Consider the following 16369-nt stretch of genomic DNA (forward strand, 5'->3'; position numbering starts at 1 on the left):
TTAGTTTATTTGTCTGAGTGGTATATCTTATAAACAACATAAAGATTCCTTTAAATACAGAGAATTTCTAGTTCAAAAAGTAACATCAGGGGTTGGCCAGTTAGCTCAGTTGGTTAAAGTGCAGTGTTAGAACACCATAAAAAAAGAAAAAAATTGGGTCGACATTAAACAATGCGAAGTCTTACCATTTTTAGCTAAAACACAAAGAAAAAGAAAAAACAATTTAAATGGAAAATCCACACATTCTTGAGTAAGAGATGGACACAATACCTAATCTCAGAATCTTGTAGAAATTGCCATTTGCTACAAAACACATTGGCAAGGATAATGATTTTGCCTTAGACTCCACCTCATGAAAGTAATAAGGTCAGATATAAGTTACAACTATAAATGCAAATTGGTTGAAAAATATAAAATCCAATCATCTGTTGCTTAAAAGAGACACAAATATATCACAGTGGCACACAAAAGAAATAAAGGATGGGCAAAAAGAAAGCAGCGTTCCCAATAAGAACATCAATCAAAGAATTCTAGACTAACTACACACCCCATGCAGGGGTATAAATTGATGTAGTCATTTGGATGGGCAATTTAGCAATATGCATGAGTATTTCATCTTAGAATTCGATATACATATTCACCCAACAATTTCATTTTAGGAATTTTTCCTATTTTTGTATTCAAGAAAATTTCACATTTATGAGAAAAATGTTGGAAAAGATTTTCCTGTGTGGATATTCTTCAGTGTTCTTTAAAAACATTCCTGAGACTGGGGGCTTTATAGGAGCAGCAATTGAGCATGTTAACAAGCTCTCTTGCCATCCTCTGCATTTGATACCCTGCGCCACCTCAGGACTCTGCAGAGACTCTCCACCAAGAAGAAGGCCCTTACCAGATGCACCCCCTAAACTTTGGACTTCTCTGCTTCTAAAACTAATTATATTCTAGAGACTCCTGATCAAGATGGCAAAATAGACGGTACCCGGCATCACTCTCTCCTACAATCAACCAATCTACAACTACTAAAAAGCAACCACTGCCAAGCTGGGGCCCCTAGAGCTCAGGGGAAGAGGAGGAGAGACCTTCAGAGTTCATGAAGGCAGGAGAAGACACGATGAGAGAAAGAAAGGACTCCTCTGACCATTTCAAGCCCGATCACTTCAAGACTGTCCCTGGTGAACACATGGGGCAAGAGCTGGCAAAAGTCACAGCCGTGCCCTTCATATAAAGTTGCTTGGAGGTGGCAGGAGAGAAGAGGGCCTTAGTGGCCCCCAGGACAGCAAGACCACTAACAGGGTTCCTGTGGACCCACACAGGAGCAAGGAACCACAACAATTGAAAAAAGTAGCCATTCAGAGGCCAGTGAGTCATCACAAGGGACCAGCACATGGCCCTTTCCATGGGAAGTATTTTGAGTGTGGGCAGTGGAGGAGACGAGCCACCAGGGGATCACTGGGGCACAGCATGGACAGGTGATCTGCCTCTCAATCAGCACAGGCCCACTCTGTGTAGACTGGTCAGGAATATAGAACTGCAGGGGTGCAGTTTGCTGAAAAGACTCAGACCCAGACCAGAGTTGCCACACAACCCAGGTGTACCAGACCTCACGAGATCCAGAAGTTCTTACAGGGTCAACATTGAAAACCTTGGGGGCCTCAGCCACACACCCCGACATCCGCATCCAGCCCAGCGACAACCACCAGGTCACTACTGGAAGCACTCCAGGCTCCCAAGCCAGGTCAGGGGTGCTAGGGGCCTCAGCCATGCCACCACAATGTCTGCATCCAGTCCAGTGACAACCAGAGAGTCTCTGCTAGAAGCACACCAGGCTCCCAGTGGTGGGTGGCCGAGGGCCACAGCCACACACCCGTGAAGTCCGCCTCCAGCCCAGCCACAACCAAGCCACCACTGGAAGCCCCCTGGGCTCCCCTGCCAGAATGAAGTAGGTGCCACAGGCCTCAACCACACCCACCTCCTTCCTCCTTCTCCCACCCTATCCCCCTCCTCTTCCTCCTCTCCCCCTCTGCCAAATGCTCCACAACAACATCTTAGAAGGTAAAATAATAATAATAAACAAATACATTTAAAATATAAAAAATTTTAAAATTTAAAAAAATAAAAACATCCCTGTCTCTGGAGGGCAGAGATGTGACTCACTAGGTTGATAGGGTTCTCCTGAGGATCTCCATAGGAGCAGCAATTGAGCTGCTGCAGGCACATGAGCCCTAGGAGGAGAACCCTGTTCCCCCCAGCCCAGTCCAGCTTCATCACTAAGAGAGCCTTCTCTACTCTCTGCTTATTCATGCTGAGATGATCTGGACTTTCTTCATTTACCCCAAACATTTTCCCACACCAGTGTGGGCTTGTCACCATTAAAGCATTGTCTTGCTTCCTTTCCAGAACTTTCTTCTTGTATGGTGATCATTTTGTAAATTGTCAAGCATATCTAACACATGCACAAGAAAGGCTATATAGAAAAGAGATCCAAACATATAATGCCAAAGACCTTAAGAAAAGTAGTAATGCTAAATTTGCGTTTGAAATATCACTATGAACCTGTAACGTATATGTGTGTGTATTTCCTAGTTCTGTCCTCGGAAGGAACCTAGAAACATCAGCACCTCAATAACAAAGTTCATGGAGCTCCCAGGTCTTGATTTATAAAAACTATTACCCCTAACAGAAACCAGGAATCTTTAGAGAAATGGTCAGGGCAGAGAGCCTACAAGGAGAGCCTGAAAAATCCTGCTGGGTGGGAAATCAAAGAAATGTTGGGGCTATTGGGGTTGTGCTAAAACATCACAGGAACTGCTTGAAGAAACTTCCACTGGCAATATTTAGGAAAATTTGAGCATCACAAAGAATAACAGCTGGACTTGAATAAATTAAAACCCATGATTCCATAGTTATAATCATAGAGAAGAAAAGGAAATTTACTATTGGTTTAGGTCATAAAACTATGTAAAAAAAAAATAATAATAAGCATTGTAAGAATCAAGATAGTGGTTATCAATAAGGAAAGGAAGAGGGAGCTGACCAGTGGTTAATACATGTTAGCTACAGGTCTTACGGAAGTTCCTATAAGTATCTTTTTTAAAATAAACAAATGAAGCTACTAATGACTTAAATCTGCCACAAAACAAACAATCCATGAAAAAAGGCTAGAAAGATGAAAGATCAAAATTCGAATAGTTGATTGAATTACAAATGATTTTAAATTCTCTTCTTTTGCTTTTCTTTTTCCTAACTTTCTACAGTAAGTATGTATTACTTTAGCAATATGAAGAAAAAGAAGCTATAATGTAACCTACTCACATATAAAGACTGGCTGAGCCTGCATACAATAGCACAATGTATGTATCTACCACTCTTTTATAATTTAATTATATGCACCTGTATTTTTTTCTTATATATCTTTCCATTTTCTTTCCTTTCTTTTCAAGGACATATTGTAGAAGCAGAAATTTAGTTACAGATTGCTAGATTAAGCACAGCTCTTTGTTTAATGCACTTGAAATACTTTATATGGGTCTGAGTTTCATCCCTAAACCAATATAAGAGAAGAAAATATAAAAATGTATGAGATCAGACTGCAAAATAATGAGAGTTGCATTTCTTCAATACCAAAATGTATCTGGAACTCTTCTTAAGTTCTTCAGAGTTGATGGCACATTTCTTAAGCACTTCAACAGCATCAATTTTTCAGCTTTGAGAGTGAATTTCATTTTTGGAAACAACCAAAAAATCATCCAGAGCTAAGTCTGATGAATAAGATGGAAACTATTTTTTGGTTAAAAATGAGGGGCAATTGGAGAGAGATGAGATAGCAAGTATAAACTAGCTCAGAAGTAATTCCAAAGTGGGATTCTTTAAGCTTGTGAGGCACTTTTGCGAAGGAAAAAATTGGAGAGTCTCCAGAGCAAGTACTTTGAAAGAAGCCTCATTTGTCATTTTCATTTCCTATTCATGTTTCTCACCCCATGAGGACATAACAGCCTCCATACATCCCGAGGCCATTACTAATCTCCCCCAAGGGAACCTTCTTTCTTGGTATAACTGTATGCCCTCTCCCATCCTAGGAAACAGTTTAAAATCCTCTCACTTTTCCTCAAGGGATTGAGTCCAATCCTGGTTGATACTCAGCTCCTGTGTATTGTATTTTAATTTGGGGGTGGGTATTCTGATCTCCCCGGACAAGATCGTTAGTAATTATTCCAACATTCGCCCTGCCGTTGTTAACTAACACCAGCCAAAAGACTTATGAGAAGTCTCTCGGTTGGGTGAATCTCTTACTGGGATGCATTTTTGCTCCTGAGGTCATCCTCTACCTACAATCTTCTCCCAGTGGAGCTGGACCACGGAGGCATCATTCAAGTCAGAAAGGTGCCTCTTTCCAGCTTTTGACTCTGAGCAGGTTTTTTTGTATCGCAGATCCAGGCCACTGATGTCTCCAGCAGCCTTTCCAACAGGATATTACCAGACAAAGATGGGAGAAGACCAGCAGGGGACCCAGCATCCCTGCTCCCACAGTCGAATGGATTCTCTAACAAGAAAGGAGGCCAGTGCCATGGGCTGTGGCTGACCTCAGCAAGAGAAGATCAAACAAGGTCCCGTGAGTCCATCTCCTACTTTCAGAAAACTTTTAAAAGCAGGATATCAAGACAACAGCAAATTAACACTAAATAGGTACATCCCAGACTAAAGATCCAGTCAAGGTTTAAAAAAAAAAAAAAAAAAATTCAGTAAAGTGTCAAAAAATAAAATAAAAAGTAATGCACGAGGGGTGTGCAATGGTAAAAGCCAGGACGACTGCAGTTTCCTTCACCAGGCTGGGTATGGGCTATTGATTGAACTTGTTTCTAGTTTCAGTAAACAGTGTTAATTTCAAAGGTTCCCTTTTTTTGTCAAACTAACTATTTGCTAATGAATGTGACCTTTAAATAACATTACTCTAAACACAGACTTATTCTGCATAGAGGTTGGGGGCGGGGGGAAGAACGTCCAGTGAAAAGCCTTGATGGAAACAAACCTCTCTTCAACTACTCAGACTTTAAACAAACCCAAATGGCCCATTTCTGCTCAGGACTTCACTGTTCTTCCATTTATTCAACAAATTTCTTTTTTAAGTTCTTGAGTAGCTGCCATGCACGAGGTGCTACCTGAATACAGTAAAAATACAGAAATAATAGAACACAGTCATTGTCTTCAATGATTTTGCATGTGCAGCATTAAAACACTCACTCAAATGGTATTGATGATGGTGGTTTTTAAGAAGTCCAGCATAGAAGTGTGTATATAGGAGTAAACAAACCAGTGTTTTATCAATACTCTTATTCAGCAACAATCAACACAAAAGACTTCTGTGACCAAATGTGTGGAGGTTTCTCCCCACACAGCAGGCAAGCAAACAGTTCTACAGCGGGTACTGGCTGGGTGTCCTCCAATTCAATTCTGACACTATCTACCTGGAGATAGGGTCAGATCCCACCGGTAAGGGCTCAGTCCCCAAGACCACTGATGTCTCTAGCAGCCTTTCCAACAAGATACTCCAAGACAAAGACAGGAGAAGACCAGAAAGGGACCCAGCAGCCCTGCTCCCACAATTGTATGGATTCTCTCACAAGAAAAGAGGTCAATGCAGTGGACTGTGGTCCAGGAGTCTGGAACTTCTGACCTACCAACTATAAATCAAGGTTCCCACAACCCCCTCCTCGGGTTTGGTTAATTTGCTAGAACAGCTCTCAGAACTGAGGGAAACACCAATTTAACGTTTACCAGTTTATTACAAAAGATATTTTATTTTATTTTACTTTATTTATTTATTTATTTATTTATTTTGGGGTTTTTTTCACAAAAGGTATTTTGAAGGATACAAATAAACAGCCAGATGAGGGGATACATAGGGCAAGGTCTGGAGGCTGAGGAGCACAGGATCTTCTGTCTCCATGCAGCTGGGGTGCATCACTCTCCCGGCAAGTACATGTGAAAACCCCCACCTGTTCACTGTCTGAACCTAATCCTTTTGGGTTTTTATGGGGGCTTTATTACATAGGTGTGATTGATTATCTTTAGCCTCGGTGATCAATTTAACCTTCAGCCTCTCTCCCCTCCCAGCCCTGGTCTTTTCAGGGGACCACCTCCCATCCTGAAGCACCCTGAAAGGGCTGCCAGCCATCGGTCAACTCATTAGCACACAAAAAGACAGCACTTTGGAGATTCTAAGGATTTTAGGAGTTTATGCCAGGAAACAGGGACAAAGACCAAATATATATTTCATAATATATATAAGGTATCTGGATAGAGTCATACTTTGTTTTTGTTTTGTTTTATTTTGGTGGCTTCCTGGTACAGGGATCCAAACCCATGACCTTGATGTTATAAGGCTGTGCTCTAACCAACTGAGCTAACTGGCCAGCCCCCTAGAGTCATACTTTGAAATGGAATAGATCCATCTCACTCAAGACCGGATGGACAGGAAGGCTTTGAAGAAGTTGACTTTTGAGTTTGTCCTGGAAGAATGGTTATTATTTTGGCAAACAGACAAAACTTGGAGATCATTCCAAGAAGGGCAAGCAACAAGAGTACAGCTAAGGAACGAGGCCCCTAATGTCTCAGAGGTACACTGGGACCTCTAAAGGCAAGAAAAAGAAGAAAAAGTAAAATGAGTTTGATCAAAGAAGGTTGTTAGCTTGTTTGGAAATGGAAAGGTTCATAAACTCAAATAGCTGTGGTATCAAAACTGCACAAAACAGAAAGTAGTAAGATAATAGATTATACTACAACCAACTACCATTTAAAAGACTGTAGGGCCATTCAAAAGCATTTTGTGATCTGCGACCCAAACTACAAGGGTATCAGTGAGAATGAGAAATAAGAACAGAAAGGTAGTTAGAACTAATTTTATAAATACAGTATCTTCGGTGTTCAAATTAGAAAGTTTTAGTTTGGGTTGAAGACATTGGAAGTCATTCAGTTTTTGAAAGTGGGCATAACTCTAAGTGATGTTTAGAAAATTAATATAGCATCAAAGCAGACAAGTCGGTAGACCAAAATGAGGGAAGATTGGAGGACGGGAAACCAATTACATTTCAAACGTGGGCTTCTACATTCATGGAGCAGGTAGTGCTCTCTCTACTGTTTCCAATTCCATCACATTCCTTTTTTCCTTTCATCCTTTCCCTAACACAGTCAACAGTCTGTTCACTTCAGCCTGTCTTATTTTTCATTCCCTCTTTAAAAAGGGGGGGGGATGGAAAATTTAAAAAAATAAATAAAAAATAAAAAGAAATTGTTTCTGCATCTCATGACGGTAATAGTGTTTTCACTCTTTACATTCATGGACTAACTTAAAACAGCCCGCTGAGGACGGTAACTGCTGCCTAGTGCCTAGAGCATGGTACATCATAGGTGCCCAATAGTTATTTGTTAAGTGAATCCCCCATTTCACAGATAAGAAAACTGAAGCATGTAAAGGTTACGTAAGTTACTCAAGATCATACTACTATTAAATTCTGAGCTGAGCTTTCAACTCAGACAGGAGAGTCTTGATTACAATTCTGTTATCTGCTATTTATCTGTTTCATGTTCTTATTCTCCATCGATGCTATTTCCCTCACTTTTTATTTCTTTAATCTTTCCATTGGCCTAAGTTAGCATTTACCAATCCTTATCTATTTATGAGTCAAATAATCCAAAAATTTCTTAAATGTTTCTAGAGCTCAATACCTCCTTCATTCTTTGGGTGGGAGCATTCAACATGTTTTCACACTTCTGTGTACTGAAAGCATCCTGGGTTTGGAGTCTCCTTTTCTCCGGACCCTTGTCTCATAAATGGTCTCTGGGTTTCTGGGTTATTACACCTGGAGTTATGAGTACCAGAAAATCATTCAGAGACACAAATAACAGATGGATGGATCATAAAAAGGTGAGTGAGAGGAAATTGGTTAGAATTCCAGCTCTAGTCTCTAGTGTGTCCAACACACATCGGAACACACACAAGCGCGCGCGCGCACCAATCTGTCTGCAATTAGTCTTCTGCCATTGCCTGTATGTAAACCATCTGTTTCCTTATCCTTGGCTGTATGCATAGCACTCTCGGGCCCTTAAGTAAAAGGTTGATTAAATTATTCCTTAAGTTTTTTAAGTTTCTAGAGGTTCCTAGCAATTTTATGAGCTCAGATATTTAATATTTATTCTTCCCTAATAGATTGTATGATCTTTGAAGAAGATAAGCATTTTTTTTCATACAAATATTTACTTTCCACCTACACCACCCACCAGCATATACTAAAGCATATAGGGGATGTTAAATGAACATGCACACATGCACACATGTGCACACATGTGGTAGTAACCTGCTCCCTTTCAAACAACAGTTATTAAAATTGTACTGTGGGCCTAGATATATTTCCTCTGTTGACTGACTCTTTTATACAGATTTCATCAAGAAGAAAGTAGATGCCTTAGCTTTCTATTTAATTTCACATTCTGCAATAAGCAGCTTTTTAAATTTCTAGCCTACTTGAACCAAAGTCCACATATGCCATGGCTCTTTCACATGCTTTTGAAGACTGAAAGAGACTTCTAATTTTATATATTCATCATAAATATAACTATTGAGCATCTGGGGTACATCAGATAATGTAGTCACTACAGGTAAATATAAAATGCAGTTCCCTAACCCTAAGAAACCCTTAGGCTTATCTAAGAAAGAAAGCATTACAAACCTGAGATAAACTTATCATGTGAGACTATAATTTATAAGTGACAAAAGTAGTTCAGACAATGAGGATTATATAAGATCAAAAGAGTGTTTGCTGTGGGTCAAAATTGTCCAAAAAAAGTTTCACAAAACTCGGACTTTACCTTACAAAATAGTAATATTTCAAATTGGCAGGAGGGAGAGCTTCACCCTCACTGTTTACTCTTCTTGGAATGTTGTTCTTTAGACAGCTGGCTCCCTCGTGTCACTCAGAGATTCTAGGCTAAGTGTTTCCACCTCAGAGACACCTTTCTTAACTACGCAGTTTTAAACCTCTCTCTAACTCTTAGTATCTGATATTTTAATTGTTTTTGCTTATTTGCTTATATCTGTCTCTTACTTCTCAAAGGTAAATTCCATAAGAGCAGTAACATTGTCTTTTCTATGGTGTTCACAGTTCTTTGAAGCCTGCAATAGGTGCTCAATAAATATTAGATAAACGCAGGAATGGGTGGATGGTTAAACAAATCATGAAAATGGCATAAAAAGGTCTGGAAGACATGGGATGCAAAGAATAAATCTCACAAGGCAACAATTCCAAACTTAAGTGGAGAGCTTATATAAAGGAACAGTGGGGAACAAAATAAACAAACAACTCACAAAATTTAGAATGAAAATACCAAGTAAGCATATGAAAACATTCACAATCTCATGAGTAATTAGCAAAATGCTAATTAAAATAATTAGCATTAAAATGGGCAACATTAAAATTTGGCAAAAATGTTTAAGATGATAAAGCCCAGAATTGGCAATATTTCTCAAATTGAGCACAATAGCTGGAGGAAAATATGCATCAAATCTTGAGTAATCTATACATAATTTGACCTGGCAAGTCTACACTTAGAATTTATCTTAGAAAATAATTAGACAAAATTGAGCTTCAGGAGTGTGAGTCTCTGGATTGTTTATAAAAATGAAAAATTGAAAACTGCATAAATGTGTCAAAATGAGCAATTAGTATAATGGATAACGATATGTTCATGCAATAGAACACTGTGCATCCATTAAATAGGTTGTCTTAGACGTGAAAGACATTCATGATGCATTGCTTAGTGAAAAAGTCCCTTACAAAACAATTACAAACTATGATTCCAGTTTTATAAAAATAAGACAAAAAAAAATTTATGCATTGAAAATCAACTGGACTTGCAATATGGTCAGGTAAGAATTACCTGCTGTATCTGTCAAATCGAACAAAGTTTTACAGTTCAATTACAAAGTTTGGAGCTGAATTAGTGATAGGTATAAAGAAAAGTAAGCAAACAATATGAGACAATTATTAACTCTAGGGAAAACAAAAGTTGTATAAGAAAGAAACAGTTTCTTTAATGCATAATATGGCTCCACTGTGAGTAAGATTTGCACGCTCTTAATAATGCAAACACTGTACATTGATATCAACAAAAAGTGTGATACAACCATACTGTGAGAAAATGGGAGGGGAACTGTATGTGTGGAGGTGGTCTAAGAAAGCTAAATTCCCTTCTTCCAGAGAAAAAAACCAAAAGCATTTAAAATAAAAGTTAATAATTAACAGCATAAGGATACTATTTACAGATATATACCAGAAGAAATAATAAAAGTGTTGAAATGAGTTGTGGGACTTAGAGACGGGGTGTGGTAGTTTTCATTATAAGCACTATTAAAATTTTCTATAAACATGTGCCCCATAGTGATTTGATAAAAAATTAAAACTGAAATAAGAGTTGGAATTTTGACAGAAATTAATTTGATTTTCTATGTAACCTGGATTCAGTAATACACCAAGTCCTACTTTACATGATTTAAAAAAAAAAAATTAGCTTCCCAATTAATAGCAGTCAGTCAAACAAAGTTTGGGGGAGTTCTTTCTTATGTATTTACCTGTCTATCAACTTCTGAATTGGTGCCCTGTGGCAGTGCTAACAAAGACAAAATGCCTTAAGAAGCAAAGTGCTGTCCCACCTTGGTGATCAAAATGAATCCCAATAAATCAGACCATACTCAGTAACACACTTCCCCCAGCAGCAGATCTAAGGGTCTGAGCAGTCTCTAACTGCCCCCAAATCCCAATTTGTGATACCGTTCCTCACCAAGATATGGTGCCTCTCAGCTTCTCCAGCAGTGCAACTGATGGAGGACACTTGTGGTGGTAACAGGACAAATAAATAGCAATAGAAGAAACATCGTATCAGTTCAATGAACATTTCTATTGTATACCAGGCACTGTGCTGGGCACTGGAGGTACAGAGACCTGATTAATAGACACTCAAATAATTTCAATACATGTGACAAGTACTGAAATAAAAATATGCATACTCGTGGTGGAAGTGCCCCCCCTCAAAAAAAAAAAAAAGACATCTAGTTTAAAGAAGTTAAGATTAAGGATTAAAAAACAAAGACAAAGATTAAGCAATTAAGGCAGATCTAGAACATAGGCCCTGAAGCCAGACAGACCTTAATTCTGATCCCAGCTCATTTATGGAACCAATAGTAAATTTCCTAATTTCTCCAAGCTTTAGTTTTTCCCATCTGTCAAATGGGGATGGCAACTGTAGTTGTGAAGGTTAAGAGATAATGAATGCAAAGTGTCTAGTGAAAAATAGACACTCGAAAATGCTTATTCTGATCATTATTTTCATATTTGAAGATTGCTATCATGTAGAAAAGGATGAAGACTTCTTATTCCAGAGGAAATAGACATTGGTGAGCTTCAGAGACAAGGGCCCTGACCTCCCCACAGATAGAATCCTGGGGAGAGCACAAAAGATCCCAAATACAGTAGTTTCCCCTTATCAGTGAGGAATACACTCCAAGACCCCCAGAGGATGCCTGAAACCACAGATAGTACCAACCCCTATATATATATGATGTTTCTTCCTATATATATCTATGATAAAGTTAATTTATAAATTAGGCGCAGTAGGAGATTTACAATAATAACTCATAATAAAATAGAACAACTATAAACATATACTGTAATAAAAGTTATGTGAGTGTGGTCTCTCTCCCTTTCTCTCCAAATATCTTATTGTACTTACCTTTCTTCTTGCAATCTGTTGATCTGACAACCGAGAAGGGTACTAAGTGACTACGGGGCAGGTAGCACATATTGCATCAATATGTAGGACAAAGCGATGATTCCGAGGGATGGCTCAAGATTTCATCATGCCACTCAGAATGGGGTGCAATTTAAAAATTATGAATTGTTTATGTCTGGAATTTTCCGTTTACTATTTTCAGACCTCAGTTGACACAAGTAACTGAAACCATAGAAAGCAAGACCGTGGATCAGGGGGGACTATTGTAATCTGTAGAATCTTTGATCGGGTAAGACATGGGCCTTGTTTTTTGGATGCAAAAGGGGAATGTGGCAAAACTAGAGTAGCCATTGGGGTGTGGTATGTCAAGGATGAAGAGCCTTAGAAATTCCCACAGTATGTCCATTTTTTCATGTACCAACATATTATATAAGCAGTGAATGAATTTCTTGCCTCCCAAGAATGGCACTGAAGCAATGGAGAGAGTATTCAGAATATAGACGTCATGGAAACAGAAATGAGAAACACGTTTTTGGTTGCCCAATTTAACCAGCGGGCACTATGGTGGGGTAATGGATGTCAGTGATGACTGATGGTATTAGGGGTAAGAAGCCCCTGCCCTGACGCACTTCATCAATCCATAAGAACTTAGAGGAACTTTGGGAAAAGGATTTTGACTAAGGTAAAGCCCATCATTAAGAGAGAAAAATTTTCTTCTTTGATAACTAGAAATTGAATTAAAAAGTAATGTTCCAGAAGTTTTTCTTTAGCCTAAAGGGACTTTCTCCATAACTTGCTCACCCTTTCCTGCAAAAGAGAAAAAAAAATTAAAGACAAGGTGGCAGTAAGTTCAGAACAAAATTTGGAGAGAAAGGATATTATTTTAAAAATTAGCATGCTTAGAGAAACTTAATGAAGTTAAAAAAACACAAAACTCCAGAAAAAGAATTGGAATGGCATTTCACCTCACTCATTAAATATCACTCTATATGAATCCCTGGTTATTTTTTAATAAAGGAGGCTTAGCAAACTCGTGGTTATAAAATAAACTTGGAATGGACACACAATTTAAGTGAAAAAAATAACCCAGAGTTTTGTGACTAAATATTTTCTTACATAGTGAGAACCCAGTGACCTTTAAGGGAAAGCAAGCCCATTCTCAGCAGTGCTTCCCTGTAACAGAATTTATACTTTCCAACCTTGTGAAAGAGTGTCGCCTGTTTCATCCAGCCCCACCTGCCACACCCATTCTTTGAAACTCACGGAGGGAAAAATAGGTGAGAAAAGACATATACATGCTGGAGTTGGCCTATGATAGATTAGCTCTTCTGGAATGGCTACCAGGGCCTGTAGTAGTCACAGAAACACCTTGAGTAAGAAAAAGGAAAGGGCAATATCTATCTATATATATAAATTATAACAGCTAAAGGAGGCAGAACTTCTGATTTTACAAGATAGCAGACCAGGCTACCTTGCATAGCTCCCACTAATAACATGCAGAAATGCAGAATAAGACATACAATAGCTTTTTAAAAATCTACGGCTGTGTGCCTGTCAGAAGCAATGGGAGAGCTGAGGGCCACAGAGGTAGGAACATGAGCCATTGGGGGAGTTGTCCAACCGGGTTACCTAGCAATTTGATCCTTGGTGGTTTGTTAACTCAGTGAAAACCAGGACTAGTAAACTCCACACTAGGACAGAGAGACAATAAGGAAGTTGTCTCAGCCATGACTTTAGCTGGAAAAACAGAAGACTAAATCAATAAATAACTCTCCCATGAGAATTCAACATCCCAAGTCTGTGTGTTTGGAGATTGTTTTACACTACATTCACAGTGTGAGAAATCCTTGAGCTGAAAAATAATGGAAAATTAGTTTTGGGGCTCTGGGGTATTCAGAGGAAGCAAACAAAAACACCTCTAAAGGGATTTTTTAACAATTCAGGCTGCTCAGATTCCCAAAGAAAAATAAAGTCCCTCTTATAGTCCCAAATTATTAAATGCACAAGGAAATTATTAGGAATGAAAGTCAACATAAATAGCAAATATAAAAACTAGAACTCCAAAATATAAAATAATTGAAAAATAATCTGAAAGGGAATACAACATGGCATGTTTAGGATGATTGAAGGTATTTAAAGGGACAGACATACTAAGGTGGAAAGAGAATTAATGAACTGAAAGCCAAATCTGAGAAGTCTGGCAGTGAGAGTACATTGCCCAGAAAACAGAATGAAAGATATTAAAAACACGAAATTTAAAAGAGAAGTTAAAAGACATGAAATACCGATAGAGAAAATCCACCATATATCTAATAGGAATTCCAGAAAAAGAGAATAAAGATAATGGAAAAAAAAGACAATATTCAGAATGATAGTAGTTGAGAATCATCCAGACTCGATTTAAAAAAAAATCATTCTTCATATTAAAGAAGCACAATAAGTCTAAGCAAGATAAATAAAAGTAAATTCACAACTAGACTAGTTGCAGTGAAATTATATGAAACCTAAGGAAACCAAAATATCTAGGAAAGAGAAAACAATAAATTATTTACAATAGTACAACAACCCAAATGGCAACAGAATTTCTAACAGTAACATTAAATGCTGGAAGACCATGGAAAAATAACTTCAAAGTAACCACGGAAATAACCAGCAACTTAGAATTCTCTATCAACTAAACTACAACTGAAGAGTGAGGGTGAAATAAAGACATTTTCAGAAAGAGGCTGTTAGAGTTTGTCACTAACAGCAGAAAGTAAAAATAAAATGCTCACAATTGGGCAAACACTATAGTTGTGTAGAGCTAGGGCTGGGTCTGGAGCTCACAGACCCCTCGAGCCCATTTACAAACCCTTCACACATAGGTCTACGAGCTAGGTAACTGGACAAAAGGTCCTTGGAGCCTTGGCTGAAGAAAGAATAGTCTTTATTCAACACACACAAATGTAGGAGCTAGTCAGTACAAAGGAGAAACTCCGAAACTCATCTGCTACCAGCAAAGTCCAAAGAAAAACTGAGCAGCTACCAGCAGAGTAAACATGTTCAATTTTTAGACATGAGCTCTGCTGGCCACCTTCTGCTTCACAAACTGCAGAACAGACAATAGCAGAAAACTAAAAAGACACATGGGTGCACATGCACACTAACTCCAGCCACACACAGCTTGTTTACACGAAATTTGCTGCTCGACCCCCAACCAGACCTGCGCCGAGGGAGCCTAACTAATTTATTCTATTTTCCCCATTATTCTATTTTCCCCACAAGTTGGTAAACATATAGGAAAATCTAGACAAAGATAGACTCAAAATAGCAAAAAGAGAAATAATGAGTAGTTTGGAGAATATTGTTTACAAATAAAATACTAGAAAGCCATTACATGCAAGTTGGATGCGCAACAGAGATTGAATGAAAGCATTCTAAGGTCCTTGTCTGAGGTCAGGTCACAGGTGCATGTTAAAAAGCTAATGGCTGTCACTAAAATAAATAGGAACATAATCTATACCTTCCAAAGAGAAGATAAAAAATAGTTTGATAAAGCTGTGTTCTGGGTACTCAGAGTTCCCATACTGGTCTCTATTCTTATCTGCATGAGTGAAATATTTTATATAAATAAGCAAACAAAAAAAGTCATCATCAAGTCAGTACAAGGCAGGAAATTAAAGAGAATGAGTGTAAAGAAAAACCTGATCAACCACAATAAATGTAAAAAGACTGCCTTATTAATTACAAGATGAAAATTCCTATAACAGGAAAGAATTTATCTATATGTTGTTTATAAGAAACATATCTAAAATGTAACAGAAAAATGAATGATAAAGGATGGAAGAGAAGGAAGTAAAGGGCATCCAGATTGGAAAAGATGAAGTCAAACTGTCACTGTTTGCAGATGATATGATCCTATATATTTAACAGCCTAAAGCCTCTGCAAAAAACTCTTCGAGTTGATAAATGATTTCAGCAAAGTTGCAGAATACAGAATCAACACACAAAAACCAATAGCATTTCTATACTCCAACAGTGAACATGCAGAAAAAGAAATCAAGAAATCTAGCCCATTTTCAATAGCCACCAAGAAACAAAATACTTAGGAATAAAGTTAATCAAGGATGTGAAAAATCTATGAAGAGAACTACAAACCACTGTTGAGAGAAATTAAAGAAGATACAAGAAGATGGAAAGATATCCTATGCTCTTGGATCGGAAGAATTAATATTGTGAAAATGTTCATATTACCCAAAGTGATCTACAGATTCAATGCAATCCCCATCAAAATTCTAGTGACATTTTTCTCAGAAATGGAAAAAGGTATCCAGACATTTATGTGGAATAACAAAAGACCACGAATAGCAAAAACAATCCTGGACAAAAAAAATAAAGTTGGAGGCATAACACTACCTGACTTAAAACTATACTATAATGCTATAATAACTAAAACAGCATGGTACTGGCATAAAAACAGACACATAGATCAATGGAATAGAATAGAGAATCCAGAAATCAACCCACACACCTACAGCCATCTGATCTTTGACAAAGGCACCAAGCCTATACACTGGGGAAGAGACTGCCTCTTCAGCAAATGGTGCTA

The sequence above is a fragment of the Cynocephalus volans genome, chromosome 10 (genome assembly GCF_027409185.1).
Source record: "Cynocephalus volans isolate mCynVol1 chromosome 10, mCynVol1.pri, whole genome shotgun sequence".
NCBI lineage: Eukaryota > Metazoa > Chordata > Mammalia > Dermoptera > Cynocephalidae > Cynocephalus > Cynocephalus volans.